Genomic DNA, 13104 nt, shown 5'->3' with positions numbered 1-13104 from the left:
ACGCTCGCAGCGGGCGGCGCATCGCTGTGGCTTGATCTATAAAATGTGATGCATTGTGGGAATGGTGGCAGAATGGAGTCACTCACGCTGGGGACACTCACTGCATTTCAGGCAGCAAAGAAGGGGTTCTTTCAGACTTGGCAGACCTTGAATGCGTGGAGAGTTTGAAAGGTGAACATGGTTTTCAACTTGTTCTCACAAGAACCTCTGCTCTCACCAACGCCATTAGAGAGAGACTCGGGAAGCGGCGCAGGCCTCCCGAAGCTTTTCCAAAGAAATGAAACGCTTGTTTGCTGATCACAAACAAAAGTGTAACGCAGAATTTACTCCCCTGGATTAGCTATTGTTGCCAAGTAAATAAGGATGTACTTACGGGTCTACCAAGCTGGCTGTTTGGTTAGCAAACTCATCTGTTCATCTGTAATATTAACAGACTTTTATTATTTATTGTTTCATATAGACATAAACGCATAGATAGATAGATATATTCAGCACTGTAACGTTGGTGCACTGGTTGTAGTAGCACAACTGGGATCAGTGTCGTCAACAAGTGTCTTCCAACAAGTCTTCCTCCTCAGTCCTCAGTCCGCCGTGTGCGTGTAATGGTACCATGTAGAGTGAATTGGGGGGGTGGGTTGTGTTTCCAGAAGCTGAGTTGGGCTGAGTTGCTGGGTACAAAGTCATTATGATCCACAGTCAGAGCAGCCGAAATGATTATTGGGAATGAGACCCAGTTTCCCCCCCCCCCTTTAACTGGTATCCTTTTAATCTGGGCAATTTTCATAAAGAAAAATGAGTAAAAACTAAAAGAGAATCTCACGTCTAATAATTGAAGGAATTAATGAGCCATTTGAGGGCCTGATTTAGTAAAATAAGGGAGCAAATGAACTCATTTGAGGGTACATCACTTAAATGAGGGAGCAATTTGTCCCCCGTACAATTAGCAGACAAAACTCTGTTTCCATAAATCAGAGGTGGGACTGGTATTAAATGTGCTCCCCACAGATTAGTAAAAAACATCCATGAATTCTTGAGCACTCGCAGATGGTAAAAACTGATTTAATCACCCCATTGCCACAAAATGAGACAAATCAAGCGCTCCTTTTTCTGTTTAATGCCTGAAACTGATCCAACTCTCCCCGCTTTAGGCCCCCGTCGGCTCTCCCGGCACCCCTCCCCCATTTACATGCCATCATTTATTAATGGTAAGAGGTCTGCATAAAGCATTAGCCGTGTTTGTGATAAACCATTAGTGATGTATTTCATTTCTCAGTAGGAAACAGGGGGAGCGTTGGGGGCCGTTAATATCCGTTAATGTTAAGAGGCGGCGGAAGGGGAAGAGGTTCCTCCCTCTGAGGTGATTAGACGCGTCCATTTAGTTAGAGGATGCACACACACACACACACACACACACACTTCTTCATCTACCGCCCTATGTACATGTGCACATACTGAATATACACACATTTTTAGATACAAACACACCTATACGAGCCCCATAAGTGTGTAAAACAATGTAAAAATTCACTAATAGCCTGTGTCCACGTGAGCGAGACCGGGACCGAGCCGGTCGGGAGGCTCGAAGATTCGGGCATGTTTACTCTCGCAAGTTGAACTTCTGTTTTTGGCTTCATTCACCGAGCAACTTTCACAGGAATGAATGGAGACCGCCTCCGACGCTGCATCTAGCGCTCCTTATACACCCGTGTGTGCGATGTGTGGCCTGGGAGGAGGCTGAAGGCTTAAGCCCAGCAAATGCCACAGACTGTAACATGACGTTGCATTTCCACCTGCGCCTGCATTAACGTGCATTTTTCCTGGCGTGTTCATACCAGGGAGAGATGGGGCTCCGAGGCTTTTTTCTCCGGTCGGGCGAAATTGTTTTGAATCCAGCCTTTCTCACTGGCTTGTGTTCAGCAGCAGCGTCGGGTGAAACAGAGAATATCAAAGAAAAACAAAAAGCCGTGACACAAGCATGTCCAATGGTTGGGAGCCTATGTTTCATATGCACTGCTTGTGTGTGTGTGTGTGTGTGTGTGTGTGTGTGTGTGTGTGTGTGTGCTGCTCTCTGGAGTTTTAGCAGACAGGATCAGGTATAAATTAGTAATGATGAGCAGGCAGCTGGTGTGACTCTGTTTGTCACTGCAACGTTTCGCAGCTTCACGGCTCAGTCAGTCACATTTGGGCTCTTCGAAGCGACGGAGAACGATCTCCGGGCCACCCAGTGTCCCTTTAACCTGCCTATTCTTTTATGTCACAGCCCATCACAGATTAACGGCTCCCAAAGCGCTTTGCAGCTTGGTCTCATTCACCCATTCACACACACACACACACACACACACACACGCTCACACACCGATGGCGACCGAGCTGCCACACTTCAGGGTTCGGGCGACAGTGCTAACCGCCGCACCACCTTTTCATTTCCTTAAAAGTCCATCCGTGTCGACTGAAGCGCGCTGAACTTTGGAGCACCTGTTTAAGCAACTCATGGCACTTGATTCAGGGAAGGTGGTGGCCTGACTGCAGATAAATACCGAAACACCGACTTTCAAGCTACGAGTCCGATCGAATACAATAAAATAACGATGTGTCCGCCCCAAAACAAAATGAATAAGATGCACGAAATGCTCGGCAAAATGCTCAAACGCTGTTCTCGCAGCAGCTAGTGACAACAATGGGATCAGCAGCAGCAGTGGTAGGAGCACTGGTGGTGTTTTACTGGAGGGTTTTTAGTGTTCCGTGACGGTGTGGTCGCAGTTGCAGAGCGTTTTTTCTGATGTCCAGAATCATTTTATTATTTTTCGTAGTTTGCAGCACGAAGAGGCTCAGATTGAAGCCACAGAATATCACCTCAAATATTCAAACACGCCGAAAAGCGAAGCAAAATGGAACCCCCCCCCCCCCGAAAAGTCAGCCATCAGTCAGCCCCTGCTTGTGGCCCGGCGGTGTCACAGCCTCAGCCCCAGTGTAATAAGTCAAGTGCTAATTACAGAACAAGTGAGATTACAACCTGAGTGTGTTCCAGCTGCCGCCTGCTTGTCAAACATCCCTCCAGCAGAAATCAATAGGTCATCATCTCTACATATTACTACGTATCAGGAGAGGAGAGGGGAAGAGGAGGAGGAGGAGGAGATGATGAGAAAGTAAAGGAAGGAAGGGGAGTGGACACGTCACGTCCATGTTGTTGCCAATAAGAACAGAACCGTGTCTTTGTGTTAATGATCATTTTTTTGATGAACGAACAAACAAGCCGGTGAGCCAGTTAACAGCATTAACAGCAACCACTGATTCTGCTGGATTGTGTACCGAAGCGCTCAGCAAATATCACAGGGGAGGTCAGAGAGTTAGGGGGAGGACAGATCGACACCCGGTCAGGACAAAGTGCTCGATTTCGTCGTGGAAAGTGTCTGTTACAACTTCTAGCTACGTTAGCTGGTTGATGACGGACAAAGCCAAAATACTCTCATCTTGGTAAGCCCGTCGGCCTCTTCACCTCTGCCATGATGTCCGTGCCGAGAACGCCGAGCTAGACCCGAGCTAGGGTTACGCACTTCTCAGTGAACCATGTAAAAGATACCGAGGCGAGTGAAGATTAACGCCAACTTAAAAGGTGATAGTTATTAGTAGTTATTGCAGGTTTAAGGCTCGGGCACACCAGCAAACTATTTCGCCGAAAATCAGCGATCAGTGGAATCATAGCATCCGAATCCGAACCCAGACCTGAACCTGCCTGTAGGCTGTTTTCACCGTTAAGTCACTAAAATCAGCCGGTCGACTCAACTGTTTGGGCATTTGGGTCCTTGGGTTCCCCCGCTACACCCTCGTGACACCTTCAGTGTGGAGCTGACCCTGGAACTCAGAATACATCAGCCATTGGCCATTGTTCTAGAAGGTACAGTGATAGCAACAATTAGTCAGTAAACAGTCAGGACATCGGCGGTTAAACTGGGAAACTACAAAGCAGCTACAAGAGTGTGTGTGTGTGTGTGTGTGTACTGAAATCCACTGAAAATGTGCCGCTGAGTCGCAGTCAATGATTAAACAATTCAGTCTGAGAGTCCGAGCAGTGAGCTAATATTTGGAGAGATATCGATCGTCGTTTTTACAGGTCATTTCCTCTGAAGATGATTAATATGTCTGTTTGTCATTCATCCTACGAGCCACAGTCTCTGGCGTTCAACCTCCCGGCTGGCTCGGCCTCAGGGGACGCACAGGAAGACCGGTGAGAAGTGCGTCGCTAGTTTGAATCCACTTGGAGGACATGTCAAATACTTGGGGGGACAGAGGGAGAGATACAGGGTGGTGGAGGGAAGTTCCTGAGATGTTGTTTTTGGGCTCCACGGCTTCAACGCTAGCCGACACCATCGCCCCAACGGTAAGGGTTATGTCCTTTCCTAATCAAAAACCATGATCGAACTGCTGCCTACAATTCAGGCCTTGTAACCGGAAACATGGACGACGTGTAGGAAGTGTTGGACACTATGAGGGACAGTCACAGATGCCTATGGCATGGCCATTTATGTCGGCAATTCAAATAGGCCTATGTTGCATTTGACTGTTAATATGGTCACTGAATCTCATGCCAGAAAAGCGTCCGAACTGGCGATGCTGCCTCTGGCCACAAACATTACAGCCCACCAAGAACTCGCTTCCTTGTGGTAGTTTCAACTACTTGGCATTTAACCCTCAAGCCATTTAAATGTCGAAAACCCTCAGCTGGCCAACCACAATCCATCCATCGACGACTTCAAGTTAGGCCCCCTGCTAAGAGTCCACAGACAAACCCCCTCTCGCCTTTTTATACCCCAAGAAGGACCGTGATTGGCTGCAGGTTCCCCAGATTCACCAGCCAATAGTAAGAGGGAGGAAGAGGAGGAGGAACTATAGCTGAGGCCCACAGAGCCTGGGGAGCACCTATGGGGAAAAGGAACACATGGAGTGCCACCAGCTTCAGCTGTAGTTTGTCTTATATACAGTATCTATAGTGCTAAATAGCAAACGTTATCACGGTAACACACTACACTAAGAACATGGTTAATGCTACCTGGCTAAACGTCAGCATCTTAACATTGCCATTGCAAGCATGTTAGCATGCTGATGTAAGCGTTTGGCTCAAAGCCTCACAGAGCCGCTAGTGAGGCCGGAGGCTCTCGAGTTCTTTAAAATCAGGGCTTTTCTGTTTAAAAGCGTGAAAGTAGCAGAGGACTTTTATTTTGACGAATTTTGAAAGATGACAAAATGACTATTTCCCGTAGTAAATCCCGAAAACATCTCGTTCTCGGTTCCATGTGATTTGGGCGACTTCAAGTTAGGCCCCCTGTAGCAGAGGACTTTTATTTTGGCGAACCGCCAGAACGCGACTCATAGACGCGAAAAGTCTCAAAGCGAAGTAAGTTCACTTCTAGAAGTGTTGCTTGCTAGTTTGCTAGCTAACACAGGATGCGTGAGAGCATTACTGCGTTATGTTCCATTATATTTTGAATGGTCACCTGGTCACCCTCATTTTGTGCTTTCCTTTACCTGAATAAATGAAGGACATTTCCACCAGGAATCGATGCTCAAAAGGCACGCAGTGATGCATGAGGCACCCCCGGACCTCCCTAATATGTGCCCCCCCCTTGTCAAACCTCGGCTGCAGCGCTAGTTAGGCTGCGCGTTAGAGGTGTCGTTTAAACAGCAAAAAGAAATCACCTTAAGCCCTGACTACAAATGGAGCAAATATCCCCGTGTGCGCTCAGAATTAATATGCAGGTTATGGAGAAGGAGGAACGTTTTTTTTTTTGTTTTTTTTTTGGACCTATTTAAAATGATTTTAACTTGTTATGTATTCTGCTCAAACTCACATCGATTGTATCTTCTAATATGAGCAGATTTCTCGTGAGAATACCTGACGGAAATGAAGCAGGTGTAAAAAGTCGTTGAATTACTTCATCTTCTCTCTGCCACCACCTATTCCACTCTCCCACACACACACACACACACACACACACACACACACACTACTTTCATTTTTCGCCTTCATCATCTCATAATCAAACGTCGCAGATTGCATTTTCTGAAATGAACTGAGTCAGTGTCCCTGTTTATTCCACCTGATGAGCTGGGCGGTCGGTACACTGTAAAAAAATAAAATAAAGAGTCAACGCTCACATCTTAATGTGAAGTACCACAGGTGGAGATGGTTCAATAAATACACAGTAATCAATACTTCACTGCCCAAATATTACTCATTTGATTTGGTAGTGATAAAATAATTATTGGTGACAGAAAGTGTTTTAAATTTTCGACAAAATAAGGACTGAAACTAATTGATTGTTTGGTTTTGTCTGACCAATAGTCAAACCTTTATCAGTTTATCAGTTCAAGCAAAGGAAAAGCAGCACATCCTCACTTTTGAGAGGCTGGAACCATGAAATGTCTGTTTTATATAGTCGACCCTCATTGTTCCGGTTGTATCTGTGTTTTGCCTCTTAACGTTTGTACTGCTTACTGTCTTATTATTTTCCTTAGATATTTCAGTGTTCTTTGGCTTTTACCACTGTAAGGCACTTTGGCTCTATAACTGTGCTCTATGACTAAACTTGACTTGCCTATTTTGCAGAAAGAATGGCTTGAACGGCTAATCAATTGTTAAAATAGTTAAAATTTTCTATGAATTGATTAATCAATTAATCCACCAATCATTTCAGCTCAAATTGTATATACTGTCGGGCAGTTTCATCTGTAACAAAGCATCCCATTTTATAAGCTCTTCCTGTGTTTTAATTGGGGAAGTGACTGTCAGATAAATGTGATGGAATAAAAAGTGCAGTATTTCCCAGTGAATAGTCGCGGAGTAGAAGTATCAAGTAGCGTGTAAATGAAAACACTCAAGTAAAGTGCAAGTACACTGAAGAAAATGTACTTAGTTACTTTCCACCACTGCTGACACGGGACTAAGTACAGTAGAGCGCTTGTTGGGACTATTTTCAGCAGCGGATGAATCCACATTTTATGCTCCAGTGAGTATTTCCAGGAGCAGCCTGGAGCTGCTCCAACTGGACTTCTTGCTTTGCCGCCTGAAGTCACCTGGCAGTTTTTATACGTCAGCCTGGTGCAGACTGGCTGGTCTGTGGCCTTTCAGCACCTTTTAGGGGCTGCAGCGCTGTAATGAGAGCTGCTTCTGAGGACCAGAGGTAACGGAGGTTGGAAAGCTTCTGCACTGCTTGCACATCAAGTGGCACTGTCACTTCTGGCTGTGACTGCAGGGTCGGATGGAGCGAAGTGATTTGCGGGGCTTGTCATATTTTACAGTGTTCATCTCATGGGGTAAAATCATCCCAACAGATCAGATCAATGGCAGCTCGTATAAGGACGGATCAATACTGTTTAGAGACAGACTGATCAGTAAAACTGGCGAGTTCTGATGTCTGGGAGCCTCAAGTTTAATGAAGGAGACAGCAGAGACAGACAGAGGGAGGGAGGGGGGGGACAAAGGAAGGGAGGAGTTTTATCTACAACTCTGCTGGAACTTGTTCTTTCTTGAATTTGTTTTGTTTTTAAAAAGGGACTACGCAAAACTTTAAACACATGATCATGTTATGTAAAGTTTTATGTATCTCACCCATGTTAGCTTAAAAGTCATCATTTATATGCGCCATTTGGCAGGCCATACTTACACGCAATATAAAATGTAATACCTTCATTCTGGACTGAAAAACTATGCACAGCAGTATACTGACACCTTTTTCTGAAGGGACCCCTGTTTTACCTTTGTATACACGCTGACACACCCCCACCCACATACAAGTACAAAAAAAAAAGGGGAGACAGTAGCCTACGTCTTTTGAAATACATAATATATGTCATGACTGGGCAAGGCAAAAAATGAACCGACACGCACGACTCAAACAAAGTACAAATAAAGAGTCTTTATTTATGACAAAATAAGAAGCTTGACCAGGCAAGAGATCTCTACAAAGTCACAAATCAAAATCACTCCTAAGGAACGGAGGAAAAACACTAACAAGAAAATTCAAGAAAACAAAAAGGAGCTAAACTAACAAAGTAAACAACAGAAAATCACTCCTGAAAAGTGGAGGAACAAAACTGGTAAAAACCAAGACAGCAAAGTGAACAGAACAAGAAGGACACTGAAACAACTGACACAGGGACTAACAGGAAAACAAGACGCGGACTTACGGCTGGTAATCATGGCATAAAGGACAAGACGAAGTGGCACGAGACAAAGGGAGACGCAGACTATTTAAACAAGAGGTGAGTGAGCACAGGTGGAGACAGTCAGGGCGGGGCTGACCGTCACAAAGGCGGGAAACAGGAGGGCAGGAGGTCAAGTGGTCTGAAACGAGGGGGGAAACACAGTTACTACAAAATAAAACGGGAAATGACAAGACAACATGACTAAACGAGACAAAAAACGGTAACTTAACTTCACGCAAATGACGAGACATGACAATGTATATATTTCACTATATCCATTGCATAAAAACCAATAACAGCACAGAACAATTAACTGTACAATGAACCTAAATAGTAACTTAATACCCGCAGGAAGTTGTTGTGTACAACTATTTGTATAAAATACTGAACAGACTATTTCCTGTGGATATCACAGTGTATCAGACGACTCTGTCCGTATTATGATTCTCTTTTAATTTCACAATCATACGCACGTTTTATGATAAATAAATAAAGACATCACCGTCTAAAATGACCCTTAAATGTGGTATTCTTCACAGAAATGAATGAATTGCACGGGTGCTGCTACCGACAGTACTCTCTATTTCTACCTCTATTTTCATTCACCTGACCAAAGTTCGAATCAAACGACAAGGTTTATTCCTTTCCTCACCCTAAACAGTGTTGACAGTGTCAAGATATGTAAGTTACGGCGCAAAAAGGCAACACTTTCAGTTATGGATTATTACATACATACATTTTATACACAGTAAACTTCCTGGCCGGTGCGATTACTTCAGCGAGCATCTTTATTTTTAGAGTGTACTCCATCGCCCTGCTTATACTAGTACTGATACTACCCGCTACCTGACAGTCCTGCGGTTGTCTGCAGCTGCCACCCGTGCTGATCTGCGTGAGGACAGCAGACCTCCTTCTGCTACATTGCTGCTAGCACGCTAATGATGCCGTATTGTTCCTTCTATTGCCGCTTGTCCTCTCCCGCTGATTATTAATGCATGTGATCGTTGTGACTGTGACTGATTGGACGTAAACGGAGTGAGTTTGTGGCGTTCAGCTCGATGGCGGCAGTTCACACCTTGAAGACGCGCGGATTGATCCGAGGCCTCGGCTCCAAACGCCCCTCCTTTAGTTCTCCTCTTGTTGCCTTCGCTTTCTCTGTTACACACACACACACACACACACACACACACACACACACACACACTTCTTCTGTTTCTCCCCTTGTTACTTTCCTAAATTCCCCTGTAATGAATGAGTTTTCCCCCGTGTGTGTGTGTGTGTGTGTGTGTGTGTGATTGATGCTGGACAGCTCTGGTCATGCACCTGCTGAAATTGATTGGCCGGAGCGACGCCTGCAATCAGTGAGCAGTGATCCCCCCCCCCACCCCCACCCCCCACCCCTTATTTTCTTCCTCCTCACCTCCTTCCTCCTCCTCCTGCCTCTCATCATCCAGCCTCCTTCCCTCCCCTCCTTCCTCCCTTCTCTCCCTCCTTCCCAGTCCTCCCACAGTCCCCCACCCACAATCCTCCTCCTCCTCCTCCTCCTCCTCCTCTTACCCCCTTCACTCCTCCAGACCTCGCTGGTCAGCCGGGTTGCATGGCAACAGTGCTCCTCGCTCCAGCCCAGGTATTGTGGATGTGTGAAAGGGGAAAGAGGAGAGAAAAGAGATGAATGATTGAGGGAGAAGAAGGGAGATAGGCTTGGGGAAGAGGAGGAGGAGGGAGGGAGGGAGGAGTGAGAGAGATAGAAAGGTGGACAGAGTGAGGATGAGGAGAAAATGTGAGACAAAAGAGAGAAGAACAGATATAAAATGGGGGAAGGCTAGCAGGGAGGGAGTGGAAGGAGGGGGCGGTGGGGGGGGGCATGTTGTGCAGCACAGAGACCATCTCCTCTCACCTAATTCTCCCATTTATCTTTTCTCTGGTCTGAAATAGAAAGAAATTGACCTTTCAGCCTCTGGACATGTAGAGCCAATGGACTGAGACCAGAGCCGTGCAGAGGGAAGAGTTCGGGCCGATGGACTCAGGCCAGAGCCTCGCAGAGTCAGAGTTCAGTGGGGCTTCCTGGCCCTGGCTTCGGATCTGTTGATCCAGGGAGCAACCGGGATAAAAAAAAAATAAAAAAATTGTTGCTTTCCCAAGGAGAGCTGACGCGCGCCACCGCCGCTCGATCTTACGCCCCAAAAAGTTCAACCTGTTTCAACCTGTAACTTTCTTTCTCATGCCAAAGCAGATTTGTGTACGTTTTCCTAATAGAATATCACTACTGTACGGTGTTTAACAGTGATTTGAATTGAACGCCTAATATTCTAACAGGAACTTACAGCTTGGGTTCGTATATATTCATGAGCCCTATATGAGTTTTGTTCTTGGATATCAAGAAATACAAATACTTAACTCAAAGGCCGTGTCATTTTCAGCTTAATTTCTATTTTTTTTTTCATCTTTAGTTTCATTTAAAATTTCAGAAGAAAGAACACAGCTCACAACAACAACCGAACACGTCTCTTTCTCTCCATACTGGCCCTCCATCCCGTGGACATTAAGCCGACGTTTATGTCACAGATAAAACAGCCAGGAAATACCGGCATGAGCCCGGTTGGGGGCAGTAAAGTTAAAGAACGCAGTTTTCTGTCTCCTCTCAAGGTATTTCGATGTGACGCCCAAATCCGTTACACCACCCGCGAGCGATGTCGCTTCCCAGCTTTAGAAAATTAACAAAGGAAGTCGAAGCCGAGTCTAAATGAAAGCTGTGTAACTGCTCGCTCATCGGTTGGAGCGGCTGGTCGTAGCAGTCGCACGCAGAAATCAGAGGAGCTCATTGTGCCATATTGCGTGATTTTTCTTTTTAAAATCAAAATGCTCTGGTTCGTTTGTATTTCTTTACACCAATCACAAGACCAGGACGCAGCGACGGTGCCCTGGCAAAACGCTAACACGCAGATAGCGGAAGGGGAGGAGACTTCCGACAGAAATGGTCGGCCAATGGCGGACTACACCCGGTGAGCCAGACTAAGTGGATGCTAATAGGGGGAGGCTTTTTTTTTTTGCATTTTTACATTGTAATTTGAGTTTGGCCATGGTTTTGGAACGGCTTGAATTGTGGACGTACTCTCAGAGGCCTGTAGAACCAGAGTTTGGCCGCTGAACAAGAATTAAAAAAAGACAAACAAAGACGTTGACCTGCAGGTTTTTAAAGTCACACAACCTGATCCAACTCTGTCTGTGTAGGGCCAGACAGTCCTTCACTGCTGTCTAAACACACACACACACACACACACACACACACACACACACACACACGCTAAGAGGGCTCAGTCTATTGCAGTCCACTGTCTGAGCTATGAGTGATGTACAGTCTGTCTGCTGTCCTCCATCGATACAGTGGACATAACAAAGCACTGCAGCCTACTCCATTTACACACACACACACACGCACACACACACACACACACACACACACACAGAGCTCATCTTCAGAGAGGAACAGGTTCAATCTCGAGGTTGGGATGATGAATTATGAAATGTGGAAACTGGATTCTTCAATGTGACCTTGGACATTCAGTGGAGGCTTCATTTACACCCGCTGCCTGTTCTGTTCCCGCCGAGCTCCGCCTCACCTGACATCCACGCTGGCGCACAAAATAAATAAACCACCCCCTGCTGAAAACAGTTGAAATAGATCTATTTTAGCACTTCTAATAAATAAACTGGCTGAGTGAGACTGGCGATCCGGACTGACCTCACTTTAGTACAGTGGTGGAAGAACTAAATGGTAAATGGCTGCATTAGTGCAGCGCTTCTGTCCAACGCACTTTCCAAGTGCTGCCTCTCGTTCACCCGTTCACACACTGTCTGACCCACAGACTGTATACGAAGATGGACGACATGACAGCTCCCCCCGAAAGTGAAGCCAAAACGTCTCGATAGAATAATATTAAAATGTTAATTAAATGGAATTATTACTTATATTTAGCTCAAAGTCATTAAATTAACTGAAGCTGGGTCTTATGGCAGCTACACACTACATTATAAGGTTAGATACTAATATTAGTGCATCAATGAACGAGTAGCATTTAACTTTTTTTGGCTTTTTGAGAGGGGTTTTGTATTGTATTTTTTTTAACTTATACGTTTTTTAATATTTCCCTCTGGGATGCAGTGGAGTAGAAGCATAAAGTGGCACGAAATGGAAATACTCAAGAAAACTACAAGTCAAAATTACACTAAATGACTTTCCACCACTGCTATAGTACATCCTGTTTTGTGTCAAACACCGGTCAGTCATGTCTCTCATGCTTGAAGGAATAATTCAACATTCTGGCAAATGAGCATTTCAGTTAGCGTAGTTGGCTAAGGTCCAAGGACAGTTCGAGTTTTTGTTTCTTTTGCCTCCGTTAAGTCAATATAAAGACTTGAATACTAAACTTCTCTACACCTGGCATCTATTCAGAAACACTAACCCAGCATCTCAATCTTTTATCTAACCAGATAAGTCCTGCTGTGACTAAAGCTCTTAACAAACCGTAGAATTTAAAAGACAAAAGCCCTTCGTTTACAGATTACCTAAAAAGTCTTTTTTATTTTACATCATGACATTTTACATGTATTTCTCATCATCATCATTTTTTTTTTAGATTTATTGGTTTCAGTTCATTTCTATAAAATTCAACCTGCTGCAGAGAGATAACCATCACCTGTATGTTTCTGTGACAGCTACATTGTTATTTTCATGTGATGATGCAGTCGTGGGAAAACTTTGAAAACTGTCCTTTTGTGGCGCTGTTACGGATAAACTGACATTTGAGACTACCCGGACAAAGTGAAAAAGAATAATGTGAATTTGGCTGCTTCTTGCATTAAAAAGTTCATCCATTCATTCATTTCTCTCTATGTCTCTTC

The sequence above is a fragment of the Enoplosus armatus genome, chromosome 18, assembly GCF_043641665.1.
Source record: "Enoplosus armatus isolate fEnoArm2 chromosome 18, fEnoArm2.hap1, whole genome shotgun sequence".
In the NCBI taxonomy this organism is placed as follows: domain Eukaryota; kingdom Metazoa; phylum Chordata; class Actinopteri; order Centrarchiformes; family Enoplosidae; genus Enoplosus; species Enoplosus armatus.
Note: the sequence above shows the minus strand (reverse complement) of the source record.